Below are 13,308 nucleotides of genomic sequence, written 5' to 3' on the forward strand. Positions count from 1 at the left end.
GAAGCAGGTAACCCCGGAAAGGTTCCCGCTGAAAAGCAGGTAGCCTTAAGCACGAGTATTAATTTGGAAGCAAGTTAATTTGTTACTAGCAGTGTAGCCCACAAGAAACCCCGCACACCTCGACATAGTTTATTGTTGAGACAGGTATTGCATATGTACAGATATACAGCTATTAAGAAGTCATGTTTAATTACATATATCAGAATCGTTTAGAAGTATGTACATATATACAAGCGCTCTGAAAACCTATTTTACATATGTACAGGTTTATTTACATATATACAATCCGCTCTGCTGGTACGTGTAATAGAATAAACGCCGAAGAAAAGAAGTGATTAGCATTCCAGGTGAAGAGGACACGTCAGGCTGAAAAGGAAAGAAAAAGGAGTGGCAAGCTGGGTGGGTGGGTGGGAAAGCGATTAGATACAGTGACACACGTGTGTACTTGGGGAAGGGCTGCTCGCGAATGACGGACTAACAAAGGGCGGGATGATGCTTGCGCGGGATTATTCCCCGGGCACGGTGCCGAGTGGTGGCCCGGGGTGATTGAGTTACGAGGGGTGATTGGGTTACAGACGTAGTTAGCCCATGGTTTGGATACGCGCGATAAAGTCATTTAGTAGTTAGTACTAAATGTAATTATCCCGCGATATGCCAAGGAGAGGCACGGGCCACCGAGCCGTTGGTGCCCGTGCCTGTAATAAAACAGAAGATGAGATTGGGTTAAATGGCCGAGGGTGTGCAGGTACTAGTGGGCTACTTAGCTGCTAATTGTATATACCAAAAATGCTACCGTTGCCATGGCCACGCGCGTGGCCGACGGCGATTGCAGCTAGCGCTGCTGGCCTGAGACTGCTACCGCTGTCCGGCCCCCACGGTAGCATATTTAAACGCTACCATTGCTTGGCAACTCCCACGTTGCCAAAAGCAGCTCCACGCTGCTGGCCTAAGTCAGACTGCCGCTGCCCGGCCCCAGGTAGCCGGCCAAAGCAGATCACACTGCCCGGCCCCATTAGCAAAACCATTGTGCGGCTCCCGCCGCGGACCCAACTGTCAGCTACCGCTTGACAAGACGACTTCCGCCGCCGGGCCCATATACGTGGCAACTGTTTGCCCCAACGTATGTTATTCTACGATTCCCCGGCTGAAAAGTCGGGAAAGACAAGGTTCCCACTGAGAAGCAGGTAACCCCGGAAAGGTTCCCGCTGAAAAGCAGGTAGCCTTAAGCACGAGTATTAATTTGGAAGCAAGTTAATTTGTTACTAGCAGTGTAGCCCACAAGAACCCCGCCACAAAGCACCAGAGTGCTACCCCACACCCACGGCCACGCGATACGCGGAGATAGCATTGTTGCCCGGCTTGCTTATGCACTGAAAGGAAACACTAACCTGTGGAGATAATATCCTTACTGGCGCAAAACGAGCGCCAGGGCATGCAATAAATTGTCCGTAAACACACACAGTCCTTTGTCACTGAGGTGGACGCCCTCCCAGGCGTACCATGTCTTGTCAGATGCCAGGATCTGGGGATGTGGCACTGTTGTACCGCCGAGCTCTTTGACTCGGTTGGTCAGTCGGCGGTTGATATTCTTCCGCATCCCCTCGATCTTTCGTGGATCCCTGGCATCGTGCCAGTAGCGCCTGGGCAGCATTGAGGATACGATGATCTTGGTGTCAGGAAGCTGGAGTTGTATCCGAAGGATTGATGCCACCATGTCAAGGTAGAGTTGGCTGCCTTTGACCGAGCACAGGTCGTTGGAGCCCAGGTGAATGATGAGGGCTCTGGGGCTGCGCCGTGTCGCCTTGACCTGTGCATCCAGAATGGTGTCCAGCTCCTTCCACCTCATCCCCCCTCGTGCCAGCCATAGCATCCTCGGTTAGTTCGGGCTGGTGCCCTTCAGGAGCAAGTACTGCCGTGCCCTGGCCATGTAGCTGGATCCCACCATCCAAACTGTAAACAATAAGAAGTGTAGTAAGTACCATGAAAGACTATTTGATTTAATTGTGCAACATTGAATTTGTTGGTAGGCGTATGTAAGCATTGTAGCAATCTGATTTCCACCTGCCGTATTGTTGTATGAGGTGTTCAGGCACCCCGTTCATGGCTGCTGATGTGGCTGCCCCAATGCGGAAGGAGTGCGAAGAATAGCAGGCCGTGTTTATGTTGCTGTGTGCTAAGGCCTTTTTTAGGAGTGCCTGGAATTGGTACCTTGTAACGGGGGAATGGTCAAAGTGGACGAATGCATGTTGTGGGCCGGAGGGGCGCGCCTCCAGGTAGTGCTTGATGGCGACTACTGGACATAGCGGATTACCTGGTATAGGTGACATTGTAACTGTTGTCCCCATCCTGTACTGATCAGACTTTGAGTGTGGTAAATGGATTGAAAGCTGCTGGGGGTTGCCCGAGAAGCTTAAATTCTGGATGGCGCAACCTGTTTTTGAGGGTCCAGTTTGGACGAGTTCGCTAACCCTAAAGAAACCGAAGAAGGCTGTGCAGTAGACTGCCTTGAACAGCCTGGCTTCATATGCTGATGAGCATACGTGAGGCAGATTGTTGGTTACTACCTGCAGCAGATCTGCAGTGATCGGTTTTCTGGTGTCTGGTCGGCCCGCTGATTTGTGTAAGCCGGTTACAATCTTGCCTATCAGGAAATGGTTTGTACAGTCGGTGAGCCCGTGGAATTTGTGGTGTGAAGACAGCGCTGCAATGTAAGTCTTGACTGTGTTAGGGGAGTGGTGAGTGACTGACAGATAAGCAATAAAGTTTACGACCTGATCCAGCGGGACTGGCCACACCTCTTGTAGCTGGTGTGCGGACCGGAACTGGTGCAAGGCATTGATGCCTGTTTGGTAAGTGGCCCATGTATTAGTAGACAGAGATTGTTGTAGGAGTCTGCCGGCTTCCTGCCTCAGATCAGCCATATGTTGCACGGGATAGGTGTGGGGTTCTGGTCCGCGGTTGGTGCTGCCTCTCGGAAGCGTTTGAGCTGAAACCTCGAGAGAGCATCGGCAATAGTGTTAGCAGTGGAACATACATACTTTGCCTTAAACATAATATTATATCGGAGACACTGCAGGATTAGGCGACGGAGTAGGCTCATCACTCTGGGGGCCTTGGTTGACTGCTTGTTGATTATTGTTACGACGGCTTGGTTGTCGCAGTAAAAGAGGACCTTTTTGTTTGCGAGTTGCTTGCCCCAGATTTGGATGGCCAGTGTGATGGGGAACAGCTCCAGGAGCGTCAAGTCCCGTGTAGTTCCATCCGTCACCCACCGGGGTGGCCATGCGCCGTTAAACCATTTGCCCTGCATGTAGGCCCCAAAGCCGGCGCCACCCGCTGCGTCTGAAAACAGCTGGAGGAAATCGCTGTCCACCCATAGTTGGTCCTGAAACACTGAAATGCCGTTATAACTCGTAAGAAATGTTAACCATATTTGTAGGTCTTCCTTGACCCAGCTGGTAATCCTAATGTGGTGAAATGGTTGCTTACCTTTGCTAAGCAGATCGATTAGCCTGCGGCTGAATGCCCTTGCCATTGGTATAGCCCTGCACATAAAGTTAAGCTTACCTATGAGGGACTGAAGGGCCCTTTTTGTGACCTTGATGTTACCTGTTGACAGGATGTCTTGGATTTCCCTTGTTGCCTCCTTGATCTTGGGCTCTGGGATTCTGATCTGCATTGCAATGGTGTCGATTTCCAGCCCTAGGAATGTCAGTTTGGTTGTGGGGCCCACCGTCTTGTCGTGAGCAATAGGAACCCCAAGCTGTTCAAGTGTATTCACGCATCCGTTGAGGTTGTCTGAGCAGTGGCTGGTGCCTGCTGTGCCCCCCGTTAGGAAGTCATCCAGGTAATGCATGACCGGACACGTTGGAAGATGCGATTGCATGCACCATTGCAAGAAGGTACTAAACGTTTCAAATATGGCGCAAGATATGGAGCAGCCAAATGGTAAGCATTTATCGAAATAGAACTCACCTTCGAAACTGATGCCTAGCAGCTCGAAATCGGATGGGTGGACTGGTATAATTCTAAAGGCCGACTGAATGTCGAATTTTGCTAGTAATGCTCCCTTTCCCAGTTGTTGTACCATCTGGGTAGCTTCATCAAATCTGGCGTACACAACGGAGCAGGCCTCTGTGTCTATGAAGTCATTTATAGATTTACCCCTGGGATAGGATAGATGGTGAATTAGACGGAATTCCTCCGCATGCTTACCCAGGTGTTGACCATATCCTGGCTGCTTCTTGGGCACCAGGCCTATTGGGGATACTTGGAGGTTGTCTAGGGGGGTGTCCTTGAAGGGGCCCGCCATCCTGCCAAGGTCGACTTCCTTTTGTAGTTTTTGTTTCACGTAGCCTGCCGTATCTTGGTGTGTGGCTGGTCGCAAGTTTCGTGCCAGGCGACCCGTGCGGCTTCCCTGGAACTCGAGCTTAAAGCCAAAGCTAAAACCTACCCATAAATAATTTGCATCTCTGTAATTGACCCTAGCATATTGGCGTAACCAGGGTGCCATTTCATTGAGATCCACGGGGGAAGGGGCCACTGAATTTACCTGCCTTGCCGGCTGGTTTTCTGTTAGGAAAGGGCTGATTGGGCTTGTATGGGGTCGGTTGGACCCCATTCCCTCGAAAGCAGGTCCTAGGGCTATGGGAATGTTTGCCACACTTACCGCATTTGTGAGTGTACTTACAGTTGACCCTGCTACAGCCAAATTTATTGAAATCCCAGCATACCTGACTGGCGATGTCCCCCTGTACGCGTGTCATTGCGCCCCGTCCGCCTGATTCTGGTTGTAGTACCGGCTGTGTTACCATGTACTTCAGCCACAACTCCCCGTCGATGTTGTCCCAGCGTCGTGAGGGGTCCCTTGACATTCTGTGTCGGAATTGTTGGTCGTAGGTTGACCAGGCATCCCCCCCGAATCGAAGTGCCGCCGTTCTTATGGTTTCCATGTAGGACAGCAACCCCTGGGTTGTGCGGACCTCGGAGTGCCTACTAACGTAAGTACACATGAAAATGTGGAAAGCTGAAGTCCAGCTTGCCAGGGACAGGCGCTTTGCTTGCTGTTTTATTGGTTTAAAAATTACCTTACCTGAGGAGTCATACGCCATGGTAATCGTACCGTCCTCGTGACTTCCCTCGGTGTTTGGTAGTATTGTGCCGAGGTCGACATACTCGGACAGTAACTAAATAGTCCATGTCCGACACTGCTAACCTAATCAGCCGGGATTTACCATACATTGTAGTTATTTGTGCGACGGGTGACACCGGTGGGGCAGGATACGCTTTTCTTATCGCGAACGCATAGTACCATCACTTTTCCATTGTAAATTATGAGCACATGCTCGTGATGTACTCGGAAACATACAATGGACTCTGCTTTTTCTTATGAATATGGAATAGGTTTTGCGCTGTTATTTATTTCATGCTCATTAGCTCCATCTTTCTCTTGCATAAAGAAAGATTAAATAAACGTGTCAATAAACATTTAAAAACAAATGTAAGTTTGAAGAGTACTCAGCAAACACGACAAAGTCAGGCAACCATAACAAAAATTATTCAGACACAAAAGACACTGAAATAACACCGAAGACAAACAACCTTTGTAATGTGTTAGGTTTTGTAATTTGAAATAATCCAATTGAAGATTATGGATGTGTGAGAAAATTGTTTGATCAATGGATAATTCATTTTTCCTTGTTGGTCTATCCATTTGTTTATATTAATACTTTTATATAACTCACTGAATCATGTAAACATGTGCATACAAAAATTATGTTTTACTAGCATCCCAAAAGAAGATGTATATTTGTTGTCTAAGTTTACTTGCGGGCTGGTATTTTGTTGCGCCGTTTGTTGTGTTCATGGAAAATCCGCGCCAACAGAACAAGTAATATCATTGATGACACCAGGTGTTCACTTTATGACCAATATTCACATGAAGGTCAAACCTTTTTCGGGAGATTTTAAACTCACATTAAACCAGTAAATAGATGATTAAAATGTCATCTGCGACAGGAGAGACAGCTGTTATCTGTTGTTTCTATTGTAACAAATTGTAACTCTGAACGCATTATGGCAGAGTATGTGTTTACAAAGGGTGTGTAGTCAAAACATGAACGTTTCAGATGACTTGATCAATAATAGGTCAGCCCCTGTGATTGGTGAAACATTCGTTTAAGCGGTATGGCATGGGCCGAATCATTCTCACAATGACAATTTGAGGAAGTCTTGTCCACTCTTCTTGCAACGCCTGGTTAGCGTAGCAGAGGCCTATGACGTCGGCGTACACATCTCCGGATCATGTCCAAGACGTGCCCTACGGGGAAATGGTCCGTCTTCATAACTGGCCATTACAGAGTGGTGGTGTTTGGCATAAAGATTCAGAATGCCAAAACACTCTCCACAAGACTGTATGACAAGAGGGATGACTTCAACTTGCCAATAGTCAACTTCCCCTTCTTGTCGAGCAATATTCAAGCAGCTCCAGCCTTTGGTGTTTACATTTTGCACATTTTGAGATACAATCGAGCATGCTATTTCTCCCAAGATTTTAAAGAGCGTCATACGACTCAGAAGTTGTTTGATCAAGGTTACAACATTCAAGGCCTACGTAAAGTTCTCAAAACCTTCATGAGAGACATGTGGTGCAAGTGAACAGACTTGTTTCTAATTTTCTAACTGTTTTTTTTTTTTTGTTGATGTGTGCCCTGTGCAGGGCAGATCAATAGCATTTTGTAGTAACCAGTTTGAAAGTCTGAGACACGGTGAACAAAATGGCTACTTCGAACTGTGCATGCCAATAGCCATTAGACGTTCCCCAAGACGACGCATTCCAAATATGATCACAAATACTGCATTAAAGCGAATAGAGAACATACATGTTACTGTTGACGATGAACATCAAAAATATTGATGGCTTCGAGTGATGTGACCTATCACTGAAGTGTCAAAATGAAGAATGCCTCATACGTCCCCCCCTCTACACACTATAAACATCAGGATTATCGAACAGAGTCATCGGTTATTAGACAAAATCTGTTCCAAAGTCTGCTAATCACTGACGGAGACACATTGGATATTGTCTGGCTCTCAATGATTAGAGAGCTTACGTGTTACTGTGGATGTTGAAACTCAACAATACTTGGGTTCAGAGGTTTGACGACCTTCCGCTGAAAAATGACCCCCTACCCATGTCCACAGAGGTGTTGCATGGTCAATGTGTCGGGTGTGTTGGGAAGCCATTCTACCTCGGGCAGTCATATTTTAAAGCTGTATCTTTCTTCCAACGACCGACCGCGGAGCTAAACCCATTTCACCTTACCTTATCGATTCATTTGAAACTACAATGAAATTCGATTTGAAGAGAATCCTCTTTTATGTTGTAATGATTTGTTTAAACATTTCCGAATTCGAACTTCAATGTATGACAATAAACTTTAGGATGACCAAATAGAGACATCATACTTTTTTGGTTGTCTTTTCAGACAAATTCGAGTAATAATAAAAAGTATGTCATTCTAATTCGTATGATATTTAGTTGGTTCAGCTTGATTTAAGCAAGAAGCTCGACAATGTTGTAAAACTGTCATTTGTCTGTGCATTTATCTCTGTCTGACCAGTTGTTTGGGGACAGGTGGTGCAAGACCTGTGACCATTATCACCAGGTGATTAAAACAGCCAGTCCGAGGGTTAGAAAAGAGGCTGATTGCTGCATTCACTGTACGTTCCATTCCTCTAAATGTTTCCCATTGGGTCTCAAGGTATAGGTGAACCTTTTTCAGTAATCCGATGTTCGTTGGTTAACAAGACAGCATGACCCATTGTGAACCTATGTCAAGAATATATATCTGGTATATATTTACATGGGTCTGTTAAAAGGTTATACTCTAATCGCTGAATATAGTAAAGGGGTCCATTCAAATTGACAATAGAAATCAAATGGTTTGAAAGTCAATAATAGTTCCCATACAAAGAAATACGTTTGACTGATAAGGCATTGTTATCAACATTTATAACAGTGTTGAAATTTTCTGTTTGAGACTGTCCCTTGATTTGGTACGTGTACTATAGAGCTACTGAACTAAGCTGTCAAATAAACGTCGCACCTCCCGATCACGTGTGCTGAGCCAAACAAATGCATATTTGTGTGACAGCAATTGTCAGCATTTAAGGGACGGTAGACATCACACGTGTATTGCTGACTTTAACGAAGCATGTGTTACTATCAATTCTAGAATGACTCCATATTTGATGATAGTTGTCATCATATCAACACTTGTGAAAACCTCCGCCTCTCTCTGTTACACACTGTGGCTGGACGACAGGACAGTGGGGGGCATGCAGCCAGCCTTGTGGCGGTGGGCATCAAACGAGGGACACATCACTTTGTCCCCCCCCCCCCCCCCCCCCCCCCCCCCGACCACCCCCCACCCCACAGTGAACTCACAGAGGTTTTCAACGCAACTTCATGTGATCTATACATTTGATTATGTTTAAATTACTGTTATATTACAAATTATATAAATACATCACCGAAAATTAGGTGTTCACGAGTATGTCCTGGTCTACAAGTCGTGCTCACACACACAATTTGCATTAAAAATATTGTCAAACGCCGCACGTCAGTACTCCTGCCACACGACGACGATTTATGGCTAAAAGATTAGGACATTAAAGGGGAAAAACAGCCCTAGAGAAGAGGAACGGGGAAAAGATTTAGTTCATGGTATGTACTGTAAAACTGATTTGAATAATGATATTCAAATCAACATTCGTTTTTATCTTAATTGATCTTGTTGATTTGAATATCATTATTCAAAGCAGTTCTTTAGTACATACCATAAACTAACATATTTCTCTGTTTCTCTTCTCTGGGGTTGTTTAACCTAAATCTCGGCCTAGAGCAGTTGTCTTTGGATGATTTAGACCCCCCGGACATTGCCAAATATACAAAACGATTTGTAGAAGTCAACAACAGTGACATTCACAAAGGGTCAAGGGTATAAATTCTGAGCACGGATTTTGGATCGAAATCGAAAAAACACTAAGACACGAGCTCAAAAAGTACAGAGACCCATGAAGATTGCGGGATAGAATATATAGGTCTTCAGCAACCCATGCTTGCCGTTAAAGGTGATTATGCTTGTCATAAAAGGCGACTAACGGGATCGGGTGGTCAGGCTCGCTGACTTGGTTGATGCATGTCATCGATTCCAAATGTATTGACTTGAAATTTGTATAGTTTTATAAGGGTATTTACAGGGATGTTGTTGAATTCGTCCTCGTGAGTTGGCCTCGTTATATCCCTTTCGTTTTATATAGTATACTCACACATGGGTGTGACCATATATCTTGTAGCTGCTATTTTTTGCGTTACATATCCCTGTGGTTGAACACACTCCTTCCAAACGTCTCTGCATCGTAGCTACATCATCCGATGTAATTGTGACTGACTTTCTGAGGTAGTCCTTAATAGACCTTTATCATCTAATGAGGATATTATTTGAGTACATTTCATCTAAAGAAACTACAAATGTTGTCCCTGCTGAGCATGTTTAGCATACATAAGCTCATGTCACCTCTCGCTTTGAGGAACTATTTTATTAAGCGATGCAGCTGGTTGTTGTATGGCTGTCAGTGTAAACATAAAGTCACACACATTAAATGTAATTGTGTATAGATCAAAGTCTACGGCCTTTGAGGTACAACTAGTGATATAAAAAAAATATTGATTTTTCACTTTGTGTGAGTTCATTGGAGTATGAACCTTCATAGAGTGAGGGACGAACTGTATGAACGTCAATTCTTAATTGTTCGCATAATAAATAAACGGAATAAACTTCACTTGTTGGAGAATCCTTTTATGGTGGAGTTGACATTGTAGAAATCGCAAGGTTTTTTTTAATTTTCACTCTGAAATGATGTAGCGCAATGACGACAACTAATAGAGGTTTGAAGTTAACTAACCCTAAGCCACCTACTGTGAATTACTAAATGTTTAAAATAAATGAAAATAACTTATTCACAATGCTGAATGCCGGAATATTTGGTTTGATATTCCCAGATATTGATACGTTTTAATTGAACTATTTTACTATCGCGGAATCATAAAATAGCTGGACTGTGCTTTGGTGAAATTCATGGAATTTGATACCGTATAACGCGTAGTTATATGACAAAATGTGACTTCGCCTCTCCCATCAGGATGAATGTTGGTGTTTCTTTTAGCTTCAAATGTCTGAATTTGACGATCTGGTTATAAAAACAATCAACTATTCGTGACGGGGAATGACGGATTATCTGTTCCTCGTGAATATTTTTTGGTAAAATTAGATACACTCGGGACAGATAATCCGTCATTCCTCGTCACTCATAAATTATTGTCGATGTATGTAGCAGATGTATTACGTTACTTAGTAATCTACGTCATTTCCGTTGCATTAAATAGATGAACAGTTGACTTGCCATTGCATGTGTATGTGACGTGTGACACTGGCGGGTTCACCTTTTCGCGAACACCTTGTATTAAACATTTTTTATATTAAACTTCAGCTACATGCTCTGATGTGTGCCAATTTTCAACAATTACGATTATGGTTTGTTGGTTTTTTGTATGATATACAAATATACATCTAAATCACTTTTATGCTTCTTTTTTTACCAGATTATAATCTAACAGTTATGTTGCATTAATAATGCAGTGCGTGTTTATCTGACAGCAGTTTATACTCCCGGATAATATTACCAATGCAGCATCATAGAATGGTTTACGTATTTGCAAAAACATGGGTAAATATAGGAAAATTATATCCTAGTTCTGATATTTAGCTTTGCATTTTTTTCATTCTTTCATACCAAAAAGTGATTTCCACTTTTTCAAAGGTCATTGCAGCGTCTTATGATATCAGCCTGTTCTACCGAGAAAATGATAAGGTGGTAATTATTCATTGAAAGCAAAGGTCATAACTGGAACATAAGAAAACACATTAAAACAAGATACTGCAGTCAAACATTTTCAATGTCTATTGATGGGTAACATTACATAGACAATAAGAAAGTTACTTAGAATTAAAATATTTATGTTACAGTTGATGACAACATGATGCCCTGTATGTTTCAGAGTATCCACGTCTAGAAAACTGCTTGGACCAAAAGTATCATAAATGCAGAAGATGTGTTACCCCTCCTGCAACTGCAAATTATATATATCGGATGCAAGAAGACAAGAAAAAATGTTACCGTATGTGTCATATGTTTTCAATACCTGATGTAAAGTGACATACACTGTGAGACATACCTATAATCCAAAGGTATCCGTTTCATGTTTATCGCCATCAGAACAAACATGATAAAGGTGCTGAAACTAAGCTCTGTCTCAAATGGTCAATACGGTCATATTGAATATGACAAGTACTATTTGTCATTGGTACAAACGATGTATCAAGTAATAAATCATAAGTAGCTTAGTTATTCAAGGATATTAGTTTCAAGCTTATTGTCATTGTTAATATAACATTTAACACATAACTCTAAACATTCTTGTAATATTTCTTCAATTTGACGACATACATAATATTTCCATAATTCATGAGGGATATGAACTGATACTGACGGAATGTTGGCTTCCGCGCATACAACCTTGAACTTATGGCAATTTTTCCTTGCAGGTAGTTGTGAGAATATGACTGGGTATGTCACACATTCACTATTGTGGTTACGTCCGGATAACGAACACTGTGACGGTGAGTATACCAACACATGCACTGAGCGTGTTATCTGTTGTTATCAAGTACAGTTCTCGCTGAATACTAGACTTTTAGCAGTACCTGTCTCCTTCAAAATGAAAATGATAAATAATATTTGTTTTCTAGTGTGTTCTGAATGCATATAAGTAATATAATGAGTATGTGATAATATAATTTATTACATACAGACTATAATGAAGCAGTATTTTTCCTGCCTCTGTAATAATAACGCATGTGTCATGTTATCTGTATTCCCCCACACTCTTTTCTTTCAACATTGTCCTTTGTTATGTCACGCCTGCCAAATCAACAGTGTAATCAAAAGAACAAATGTGGCAGTGAGAAGTGAAACGAGTCACTAGTGAGTGAGTGAGTTGGGTTTAACGCCGCTTTTAACAGTATTCCAGTTATATCGCGACGTGTCAGCTTAATGTGGGAGGAAAGCCCGAAGTGATGCAGGTCTCAGACGTTTACCACTTCGGTAAAAACCCACGAGCACTGGTATGGTGCTGACAAACCTAGAAACATAATCGGGGCGAACCGGGATTCGAACCCGCAATCATAGGTTCCTGGCGTGCCCAAGGACGCAACTCTACACAGCGACTCGCGACGCCTTAGACGACTGGGCCACCAGTGCCCCCGAGACGAGTCACTAGACTGTTTAACTTTTTAAACAGGATTACTGGACTTGAATAGGACTGTTAAGTAGAGCTGGGCTGTTCGCTGTGGGAGAATAGGAAACGATGGCATATTTTAGAAACATATAGATGTTAATGAAAATTAGAAAAAGCTATGACAACGTGGATAAGAGGAAGAGATGTAAAATGTGTGAAACCAATTCTTTATGTCTGTGATATTGCTGGAAGAGGTGTATTTACTCTCTGTTTTCAAATACTGTGCCATATCATTATCTTACTGAAACTATTTCAGCCACGTGCTCGTACGTGAAGGACAGGTGGTGCTGGCCTGGAACATGCTCTGATGGTCTCACAAAGTCATGTTTGTGTGATGCCGGATTCAGAAGGAAAGACAGTGCAATATGTGACGGTGAGTGAGTGAGTGGGTGGGTTGCTGGGCGGATTCGTTGGTGGGTTGGTGGACTGGTTGTTTGGTTGGCTGGCTGGCTGGTTAAGTGGGTGGGTGAGTGGGTGTTTGGTTGCTGAAACAATTTGAGTAGTATGTAGATAATATTAATCGTTTTAATATAAGCGAACGGTTCGTCAGGAAAGATGTATGGCATAAATAACCAAGCAGCCAAGCGATGTGAAAATACAAATTATCATTTTGATATAATTTCCAATTTAATTAGTGAGTCACTTAGTTAACATGTACAGTATTATTGGTATATTTTGGACCAATTTGTGACTTGAATTAGGTATACATATACATATTATACAATAGCAAATCTGTCAACGAAGGACAGTATCACAACTAGTGTATGGCAGTTTCTTTTGAATGCAGTATTAGAGCATGAAACAGTTATGACTTTACATTACAACATAAAAACAGGCTCTTGTTCGCCAGCAAGTAGTAGTGATTACTTGTAGTTATAATGTCTATG

At 43.2% G+C, this 13,308-nt stretch overlaps 1 pseudogene; it reads right to left on the reverse strand.

The window, feature by feature from the left end:
* Positions 1–851: 851 nt before the first annotated feature.
* Positions 852–4,090, reverse strand: LOC139443976 (uncharacterized; annotated as a pseudogene).
* Between the last annotated feature and the right edge of the window lie 9,218 nt (positions 4,091–13,308).

Source organism: Haliotis cracherodii, unplaced genomic scaffold (genome assembly GCF_022045235.1).
Source record: "Haliotis cracherodii isolate W230 unplaced genomic scaffold, xgHalCrac1.p SCAF_5, whole genome shotgun sequence".
Taxonomy (NCBI): Eukaryota; Metazoa; Mollusca; class Gastropoda; order Lepetellida; family Haliotidae; genus Haliotis; species Haliotis cracherodii.